Raw genomic sequence first — 10,698 nt, 5'->3', positions numbered from 1 at the left:
CCGTGTGGTGACAAGTTGTATGTCTTTCCCAGTGGATAGGATCAGTACCCATGGGGACGGAGTCCCCTGTGGTGAGGCAGAGTGCTGGGTGTGCTGCCTGTCCCCTGAGCTCCTTGTTATGACACCTTCCTCAGATATTAGCTTCATTACAATTTGTTGCACAAAAGGTTTTTCTTGCAGTGTATTCTGGGCTAATTTTAGAAATTTGTTTTCACCTTCCGACATTGATTCCTGGGGCAGCTTGCAAGCTGCCTGGAATGAAAGATCAATGGTGACAGCAGAGGAGTGGGCTCCAGTTCTTCATTAACCCAGAGCTCCCAGCAGCCTCAGTCCTGTCTCTTCCCTCAGGGCTAGCCCTGGACAAAAATGGACGGTCAGGAAGTTTTCCTTTGGTGCCCTCAGCCTTTCTGGTCTGAGCCCTTTCCATCTTCCCGCTCTCCTCATCTCATCTCCTTTACCAAACTCACTCTTCACCCAGTGTGGAGATGGATTTCGGGAGAGGAAGTGAAGTCAGATCCACTGAGGGTCTGCACAGGCTAGGCAGTTTATATGCATGCCCCTTAAAGTCTATCAGTAATTCTCACAACTTGGTATTGCTCCCATTTCACAGAAGAGGAAACTGAGATGCAAAGAGATCAATAAGCAAGCCTAGTGTTGCAGAGCTCGTAAAGTGGAGCTGGGATCAGAACCTCCAGCTCCAAAGCCTGTGTTCGCACCATTGTTTGCTGTTACGCTGATAACCACCACAGTGCAGAAGTCTAGGAGCAGGCGTTTGGAGGAGTAGCATCCCCCAGGGTCACAGAAAGGGTATGCTTTGCCCTGCACCCAGCCACTCCTGCTCAGCCAAAGGCTCTGCTGAGTTCCACACACAGGAACTGGCCCTAATGAAGTCTCTAGGGACATCAGGCTGTGCTCCTGAGTCTCAGTTCCACCCACAGGGGGTGGCAGAGTGGGCCAGGGAAGTTCTAATTGAGAATTCACAGGTGCCCAGAGCAGAACTGTGCAGAACCTTTGGCCACAGGTCGTTTACAAGACATGCGGGGCAAAACGTGGATGTTGGAGATCTTCCAAAGGAGTTAAGGAGAGCAAAACAGAACAGAGAGGCAGTGAATCCAGAGGCAAGAAGGAGGTAAGGCTGGAGGAAGTCTAGATCAGCCCTGTTAGAAATATACAGAAATATAATGCAAGCCACATATATCGTGTTGTACATTTTCTTTTTCTTTCTTTTTTTCTGAGACGGAGTCTTGCTCTGTCACCCAGGCTGGAGTGCAGCGGCACAATCTCAGCTCACTGCAAACTCTGCCTTTCAGATTCAAGCGACTCTCCTGCCTCGGCCTCCCAAATGGCAGGATTACAGGTGCCTGCCACTGCACCCAGCTAATTTTTGTATTTTTTAGTAGAGATGGGGCTTCACCATCTTGGTCAGGCTGGTCTCGAACTCCTGACCTCATGATCCACCCACCTCGGCCTCCCAAATTGCTGGGATTACAGGCATGAGCCGCCGCACCCAGCCTATGTTGCACATTTTCTGTAGCCACCTTTAAAAAGGTAAAAAGAAACAGGTAAAATTAATATTAATAATATATTTATGTAACTCAATATATATCAAATATTATTTCAACAGGTAATTAATATGAAAACATATTAATGAGATTTTACTTTTTTTTTGTACTAAGTCTTTGGAGTCTCATATGTATTGTACATTTACAGCACCTCTCAGTTTGGGCTGGCCAATGTCAGTTGCCCAATAGGCACACAGCTCGTATTGTACAGGGCAGGGCTAGATCCACAGCTTTTAAATTATGTCCCATGGAGCACAGCCTTCCTCAGAAATGTTCCAAGAGGTCCCTAAACATTTGGTTTGAATTTCATTTTTAGGAATTTTTAACTACCTAAAAAGTAATGGTGGGGCACAGTGGCTCAGGTCTATAATCCCAGCACTTTGGGAGGCCGAGGTTGGCGGATCACTTGAGGTCAGGAGTTCGATACCAGCCTGAGCAACATGGTGAAACCTCATCTCTACTAAAAATACAAAAAACTATCTGAGCGTGGTGGCGCACGCCTGTAGTCCTAGCTACTCAGGAGGCTGAACCCAGGAGAATCGCTTGAACCTGAGAAGCAGAAGTTGCAGTGAGCCAAGATCAAGCCACTGCACTCCAGCCTGGGCAACAGAGTGAGACTCTGTCTCAAAAAAAAAAAAAAATTCAAAAACTTTAAAAATTAAAAAGTAATGTAAAAATATTTGCACTTAAAGACATCCCATTCCAAATTTTAATGCAGTGAAGACAATCAATAGAAAAATTTGTGTTCGTGTGTGAAAGGAAATATTATGTAATTCATCCTCTTATAGGAGAAGTTTGTACTAATAAAACATCTCTTAATCGTTTTAAATATTAGTACAACTACGTATCACCTAACAATGGGGATACATTCTGAGAAATGTGTCATTAGGCAATTTTGTCATTGCTTGAACATCATAGAGTGTACTTACACAAACCTAGATGGTATATATATTTTTATTTATATGTATATTTATCATATGGAAAACTAAATGTCCCAGCACCATTACAGAATATCAATCATTTTCCCCTACTTGATCTACAATGCCAATATCAAGTGCCATATATCAAGTTTCTGTATAAGCTCCATTATCATCTTAGGGGACCACTGTCGTATATACAGTCTGACGTTGACCAAAATATCATTGTATGGAGCATGACTATAATTTATGTTACATTTCAATTAAGTAATAACAATAACAACCAACATTAATTTCGTATTCACCTCATGCTGAGTGCTTTTTGAGCATCACCTCAGCAAATTCTCACAAGAAATCTTGGATGTGGGTAATAGTATTATCTTCATTTGCAGAGGAAATGTAGATGCTGATGCTGGAGAGTTCAACAGTTTGCCCAAGGTGGCAATGAATGACATCAGGATTCAAACCCAACCCCAGCTGCGTAACTTCTAAACCAAAGCTCCTAAGCACCACACTACAATTAAAAACAGACAGACCAACCTACCATGCCAGTATGAATTCTGAGCTTTGTCAAACTTCAGGCTACCTCGTGTCGACTCTCCCTTCATGCCAATCACTCACCCTCTCTTCAGGCCCTTGTACACATATGTACACACCACGCAGCATTCTGTTTAGTGCAGCAAATATTTACTGACATTACTATGCATCAGTGTTAGCTGTGCTCCTTTTGTAGCCAAGATAAAGCATTTTAAATCCTATTTACCCCCCAGCTACCTAGGGAAAGGTCAGATTTTATCATGTAAATGATATGAAGCCAGTGAAGGGTTTAAGCAAAGGGTTGACAAAAAGGATCGTATTTGTATTTTCAAAAGCTCATTCTGGAAGCAGCAGGGAGAGTGGATTGAAAATTACTGGGATTGGAGAAAGAAAGCCAATTAAAAAACTGTTAGAGTGAGGAGAGCAGATAGAAGAGGGGGCTACAAATGAGAAAAGTACTGGGTAACTGAGTAATCATTGAGGGGGTCAAAAAGAAAACTCTAGTTTCCGGATAAAGTAGTTGAGTTCATGGTAGGACTATGAACTGAAATAGAAAAGACAAGAGGAGGTCTGGTTTTAGGGGGATGAGTATACATGATGAATTTAGATTTTAATATTGAAGTTGACATTGTAATCAGCTGCCCAACATCCATTCAGGCCTTCTGCCACTTGTCCCAGAAACGCGATGTGAGGAATCACTCCAAATCCAGGATGGGCCTTGACCCGTGTAACCCAATCATGATAACCCATCCCATAATAATCCCCCTTGCTAATGACTGATTGGAGTAGAAGTCTAAGCCAATAAGCACATACTATTCCCTTGTGTCTTTATTGGTGTTGGGGCCATAAGTTGATTCCTTCAGGCCAAAGAAAAGCATCTGTCTTCAATAACTGTGGGAGAGGAGCGTTCTCCTGATGAGAACAGAAAACATGCCATACTGATTAGGACTGACAGCAATCTTCCAATTCAAGAGATAAGGCCATTCTAGAAGAAGAATATAATGGAAAGATAGAAAAACCTGGACCCTTAATGAATTCATTGAATCATTGGATCAAGCCATCCAGAAGGTCAACCTGTCCTATCCTTTTATATGAGTCAGTAAATTTCCTTATTGTTTAAGACATTTTGAGTTGGGTTTTCTGCCATGTACAGCCACAAGCATCCTAATTGACACAGATATGTTGAATGTAACTGAGGTGACCCAAGAAGTCAAGTGGGAGAAACAGGTATGATGTCATCAGGCAGAATTTAAACTGAGAAAGTAGATGAGACTGACTCAAGAAAGCACGTAGAGTGTGGAGGGGAAAGCAGAGCAGGGCCAAGACCAGGACCCTGGAGAGCGCTCGTGTTGGTAGGCATAAATTGCTCTACAGAAGAAACAGAACAGGAAAGAGGAGATGGTCTAGATGTGGGGTAGAGACTCAAAGAATATGGCCATGAAAGCGGGGAGAGACGAGAAAGAAGGGAAGAAATGAGAGAGGGGGGATGGGTCAACTACTGAATGAAGGAGAACACTATAGAAAGAGACATTGACAGGGAGGGGGCAGGGGGAATATTAATTAAGGTGCAGGACAAGCTGCTGTACCAATAAGACCCATAAATCCAGTAGTTTGAATAACATAGAAGTTTATTTCTCTCCCACACAACAGGCCAGAGGAAGAGAGTGTCAAGAGCAGTTGCGGGCAGTTCTTTTCCTTGAGGTCTCAAGAGTTCTTCTGTCTGGTTGCTCGGCCATCCCATAGGGTCTTGCCTTTGTCCATACAGCCACAGCTAGCTCATCTCCAGCACTTCCAAGTTCCACCTCATTGAAAGGAGGAAATAGACAATGTTCACTGCAAATAGCTTCCATATAAGGATGTGCTCTGGAAATTGCTCACATCCTTTTAGCAAGAACTGAGTAGACATCCACATCCAGCTGCAGGGAATCTGGGAACTGTGGTCCTGAGCTAAATGATCATGTTCTTCCCTAAAATTCAGGGCTCCTTGACTAAAAGGAAGGAGAGAATGGGCATTTGGGGACACTTAACAAGCTCGGCCACTAGGTTCTAGGAAGTTGTGGTAGGTGTGCAGGTGACAGCACCCTCTATTCCTCAGGTTGATCAACTAGGCTTATCCACATTAAATCTGTGACCCAATCAAATATATAATCTTAGAAGATCCTGAAGAATTTCAGGCTTTCAATTCACAATACTTCAGCTGCCACCTGCTTGCCCACTCAGGCCAGTTAATGCTGCATGACTTGCTGGCTGTGTCCAACCTCCCTGCTCCCTGCTTCCTGGCCAGTCAGCTTAGCCCTGGAAATGCACAGCAGAACCAAGTCTAAAGGAGGAAATCATCACATTCAGATGTTTTGTGTTATGTAGGTCATGATTCCCTTTCTTATTTTTAATCTCTCCCTAACTACTGATTTCCTTCTCAAAATGTTTTCCTTTGGCCTGGCTTCCACTTAAAGCTCTCTCTCTTTCTTTTCCTCTCTCCTTCCCTTAACCGTCATAATCACTGACTTGTTCCCAAACCCCCTGCAAGCTGGCATCTGCCCCATCACTCAGATAAAACTGTCACTGAGGTCATTAAATTTAATGGGCTCTTCCCAGCCCTCTTCCTCCTCCACCTGGCTGGGTCTCATTAGACACAATTGACCACCCCTTCCTAGAACCTTTACCTCCCTTTGCTGCTATGATGTGCCACTACACACCTGCCCCCCAGCTGCTCCCTCCTTCCCTACCTCCAAGTCCTTGTCTGTGTCTTTCTTTCTGTGACTCCTCAGGAGACAAAGACCAAGGCAACATCTACACAGGAACAATCATCCTGTTAGCCTGGGATAGTGGAAAAGACATAACCTGAGCTCAAATCTGGATTTGCCACTTATTTGCTGTGTGACTTTAGCAAGTTACTTAGTATCTCTGAGCCCATTTCCCCCATGGAAAAATAGGGATAAGAATGCCCTTCTTTCAGGTTTGTGTTATCAGGCTAGACAACCGCCTAATAAACAACCCCCAAAACCTTAGTGGCTTAACAAATGTAACATTACCATCTAATGAAGGTCAGTCAGCAGAGGCAGGGAAATACCACACAAGATTATGCAAGAATTGGGTCCAGTGGCCCTACTTCCCCTAGGGATCAGAGTCCTTCACTAGATTTCTGTTTCCACAGCCTACAAAGGAAAAGAGGAAATGAGTATGTGTAGAAGATTGTTCATGATATTTTGGGGGAGAGCAGCCACAAAAGTGCCATCTATTACTCCTACCCACATTCCATTGGCCAGCACTCAGTCACATGATGCAACCTTATAGCAAGGCATGCTGGGAAATGTAGTTTCAGGAGAAAAAAGGTTTGATGAACTCATAGTATCCTGTCTGCCATATGGTTGCTGTGAAAATGGAAATAACAGAACTAAATCCTGTGGCATTTCTGGAACAGAGTAGGTGCTGAATGCCCTTCTTTCAGGTTTGTGTTATCAGGCTAGACAACTGCCTAATAAACAACCCCCAAAACCTTAGTGGGTTAACAAATGTAACATTACCATCCAATGAAGGTGAGCAGAAGCAGGGAAATACCACACAAGATTATACAGGAATTGGGTCCAGTGGCCCTACATCCCCTAGGGATCAGAGTCCTCCACTAGATTTCTGTTTCCACGGCCTACAAAGAAAAAGAGTAAATGAGTATATGTAGAAGATTGTTCGTGATATTTTTAATCACCATTAATAAGAAAAAATAAGAATTTTTTTTAACTTTTTGCCAACTTTCCCAAGTGCAAACATCAACTGAGATAAATAACAAGACTAAGGGAGCAGAGACAAAGAGAGAAACAACTGTTGTAAACAGGAATGAAAGTGCAGGCCAGGTTTGGGGAAGCAGGGATAAGCACAGAAGCAGGCAGAGAGTGGGCAGAGGGCTCACCGGGAATTGAGCCCCATGGTACTCAGCACAGCCTCTGCTTTCCCGGCCAGCCCTGGCTCCCACCTGAGCCAGAAGGGGCTTAGAAAGATCTGAGTTTCCTTGGAAACCATTTCTCTGGCCCTCTCTGCACGTGATCAGCCAAGTTGGTTGTAATCAAACCCCCACGGGGCAGAGAACGAGCTCTCAAACTGCAGTCCTGGGGTTCTATCCAAATTGCTTGCGTTTCCGATTTAAATTGGTAATTTCCCCACGAGTGTTCTCCGTGCCCATCCACAGACTTGTTGGGAAGGGGAAGCTCTGGACATGTTACCCACCCCCCGCCATCACCTCCTGCCCCTGACACAGCACAGGGGCCTTGGGAGTGCCTCCAAACAGCCCGGAGTCCTCTGTCAAAGCTGAAGGCCTCTGGCAAGCCCAGGCCTCCAGAACAGCCAGGCCAGGAGCCCCTCCCTGGGCCTCCCTGTCCCACTGAGGACAATGGCCTGGACCTGAGCGGGGGAGGAGGAGGACCTACACAGACTACAGTAGGCAAGTCCTGAATGGTTGACTTCATTGCCAGACTAAATATGGGGGTGTGGGCTTCCTCTGGTACCTTTTGCAGGTACACCCTTTCCAAAGTGAAGGGTGGGGACTGGGCCAAAGCACCAGATAATCTTCTTTTCTTGTTTTGTTGTTTTTGTTGTTGTTGTTTGTTTGTTTGTTTGTTTGTTTGTTTTTGAGACCAAGTGTCACTCTGTCACCCAGGTTGGAGTGCAGTGGTGCAATCTCAACTCACTGCAGCCTCTGTCTCCTGGATTCAAGTGATTCTCCTGCCTCAGCCTCCCAAGTAGCTGGGATTACAGGCACGTGCCAGTACACCTGGCTAATTTTTGTATTTTTAGTAGAGACAAAGTCTGACCATGTTGGCTGGGTCTCAAACTCCTGACCTCAAATGATCTGCCCGCTTTGGCCTCCCAAAGTGCAGGGATTACAGGCATGAGCCACCGCGCCTGGCCAAATAATCTTGAAGTACTAAAAGCCAAGGCTGCAAGGCTAGGAAACAGCTGGGGAAGTCTCAGAATGTTAGGCAGAAAGATCCCAGAAGGTTCTGAGGGGCACTTACCTTCACTCCCTCTGTCACAAGCCAGCCCCAACCACAGTGTGACTACAAAAAGGGAGAGTGGACCCCTGTCCCCTTTCCTTTCAGAATGGGCAGAAGACTCATCTCAGACATGGTCAAACACTCCCAGACACACACTTAGCCATATATACACAGGTACACATGCATACATACATATTAGAGAGGTTTGTGTGTGTGCATAGACACATACCTGTGTACTTGAAGACATGCAATGTCATGCATACTGATCCCCCTCCTAGCATCCCAGCCATGTTCATGATGTATCTGGGCATATTCACAAACAGACATCAGAACTGGGCTCAGAACTTGGTGCACACCTGCACGGGACTGCCTCAAGGAACACACATGCATGCTGACACAAGTCCAACTGGCCATCCTGGCATGATCACTGACTGACACATGTACTCAGACACACACATATAAGACTGAGGAAAAGGCAGAACCAGGCTGGGAGATGGACCCTGCTTTGCATGTGGCTAAGTAGGGAGCAGGGTGGATTCCAAATTACTAGACAGCTCCAGGAAGATGTGGCCAAATTGGGTCTAATCCGAGGCAGCATCTGGAGTCCAGTCTGGACATTAATTCAAAGCAGGGTGTGTAGTGTCTTCGTGGGTAGGGTTAGGGCCCTCATGGGGGAAATAGGCTTCCAAACTGCAGAGGAAAACACAGACCAGGAGCAGCCCCTGGAAGAGGCCTTACTCCCAAAGGGGAAGCTGGATGTCAGGTTCTTATCCCAGTGCAGAAAACTAGGTAAAATCAGGAACCAGCCATTGGCTTGGGAACCTACAGTGAGGGAAGAGAACAGGCTCATGGGCTCTGGGCGTCCAAAGCCCCCCAGCTCTCAGATCCTGTATTCAGGGAGACACAACTGGTACCAGGCCCACCCTCTGCCATGCTGGCTCCCCACTCAGAGCCAGGCTAGGTCAGGAAGAGCTCAGGGACTTGGTAGGCAGAGCCTAGTGGCAGAGGACTATCAGTATCTATAGCAGAAGGGACTGAGGAAAGACAGGCCAGACACCCCAGCTCCTGTGCCAGCCAGAACCTAGACTCTATTATTCCTGCTGTTGCCAGGAAAACAACCAGAAGACTCACTCCCCACCTCCAGAACCTGCCTTCGGGCCCCTACCTCCACCCCAGCTGTAAGGGTCTTGGTCAGTCATGTTCTGAGTTCAAGAGTCCCTCATCTCCCCTCCCACTGCAGTGAAGCCAGGAGCTGGGCTGTGCAACTGACAGGAGTGGGGAGCAGGTATTCAGTTCTGATGCCCAGAGTGGCTGTCCCCACCATTTCTCCTAATGCCCCAGCACTGAGAAGAATCCTGCAGACCTTCACAGCCCACCTGCTCCTTTCTAAACAGACAGGTGTGAGAGAACTGAGAACTCCAGTGGAGCAGGCACAGCCAGCTCTCTGCAGCTGCAGCTTTCCACATTTCCTAGCACAGTCAGCTGGGGAAGGAGAGACAGGAAGGGTAAAAGTTCTAATCACTTGGAGTTTCCCTACCACCCAGCAGCTCTCTCTCTCTCTCCCTCCATTCCTCCCTTCGTGTATGCTGCTCTGTATGTCTGGTGTCCTTCTACCTCCTTGTCTCCTGGAAGACACTTATTTAACCTTCAAACCCCTGTTCAGGTATCCTCTCTGCTTTTCAAATCTTTCCCCAGCACTCCCTCTGTTTGACTAATTATTTACTCCTTTCTCCAGGCTACCTACATTACAGCATGTGTTATGATTATCTGTTCATGTCACGGTAATCAGGGATGCCTGGGATATTGGGATGCCTGTCTTCTCCACTTGACTGTGAGCTCCTTGAAGGTAGGAGCTTGGTGGCACTTGTCTCTGTACCCCAGCACCACTATAGGGTCTGAGAGAACATGTCCAGGAGAAGTAGTATGATATGTCAGTTAAAAGTGTGAGCTCTGGACTAAGCCAGACCTGAGTTTGAACCCCAGGTCTGCCTCTTCTGGCTGTGGGAGTTGGATGTGTTGTTTCAGCTCTCTAAGCCTCGGTTGTTCCAAATATGACATGGAAGAGTAGTAATGACTGTCTCATGGACTGCCATGAGTAATCAATGATACAATGAATATGGAGAGGTTAGCCCAGTACTGGGCACGTTAATAACCTTTGTTATCATCCCACCAGCACCTGGGCTGTCCATTCTATGCTGAGTCATCATAGCGACTCCATATAGCCCGTTCCCCTAGAAACCTCACTAGCAAATGAATAATGACAATCAAGAATGATGAGTTCCATGACAAAATTCTGGAGGCCCTGGGAGCCTAGAGAAGGAACCACTAATTTCAGTAGACATGTGATCTAGTGGTTAAGTTTATTGGCTTTGGTGTCAGGAAGTTCCAAGTTCAAATCCTAGCTGAGACTCTAATTAGCTGTGTGAACTTAGATTAAGTTAGTTAAACACTCAGAAACTCTGAAATGTGATGGAAGTTTAATAACACAAAGATATAAATAATACAAATTTGACAAAAAATCAAATTTGCCTGGGGGTGAGCAAGGAAGACTTCCCAGAAAACGTGACGTCAGGCCTTAATGAATGAATAGAAGTTTTCCAGGTGAAGAGGGGAAGCAAGGGCTTTTCCAGCAGGAGCAGCACGTTCAAAGGCTGGTGAATCCAAGGACAATGAGATGTTTAGTGATCCCAGATCCCG

At 45.9% G+C, this 10,698-nt stretch overlaps 1 long non-coding RNA gene across 1 annotated transcript in view; it reads right to left on the bottom strand.

The window, feature by feature from the left end:
* Positions 1-4,655: 4,655 nt before the first annotated feature.
* Positions 4,656-10,698, bottom strand: part of LOC105494688 (uncharacterized) — a 33,133-nt gene continuing 27,090 nt past the window's right edge. The window contains exons 2-5 of the long non-coding RNA XR_011623338.1: positions 6,541-6,659; positions 6,049-6,171; positions 5,743-5,833; positions 4,656-4,818 (exon numbers count right to left, since the gene is read on the bottom strand). This is a non-coding gene — a long non-coding RNA (uncharacterized lncRNA). The remainder of the gene's footprint in view (positions 4,819-5,742; positions 5,834-6,048; positions 6,172-6,540; positions 6,660-10,698) is intronic.

The sequence above is a fragment of the Macaca nemestrina genome, chromosome 1, assembly GCF_043159975.1.
Source record: "Macaca nemestrina isolate mMacNem1 chromosome 1, mMacNem.hap1, whole genome shotgun sequence".
In the NCBI taxonomy this organism is placed as follows: Eukaryota; Metazoa; Chordata; class Mammalia; order Primates; family Cercopithecidae; genus Macaca; species Macaca nemestrina.
This window is presented reverse-complemented; position numbering and strand designations above follow the sequence as displayed.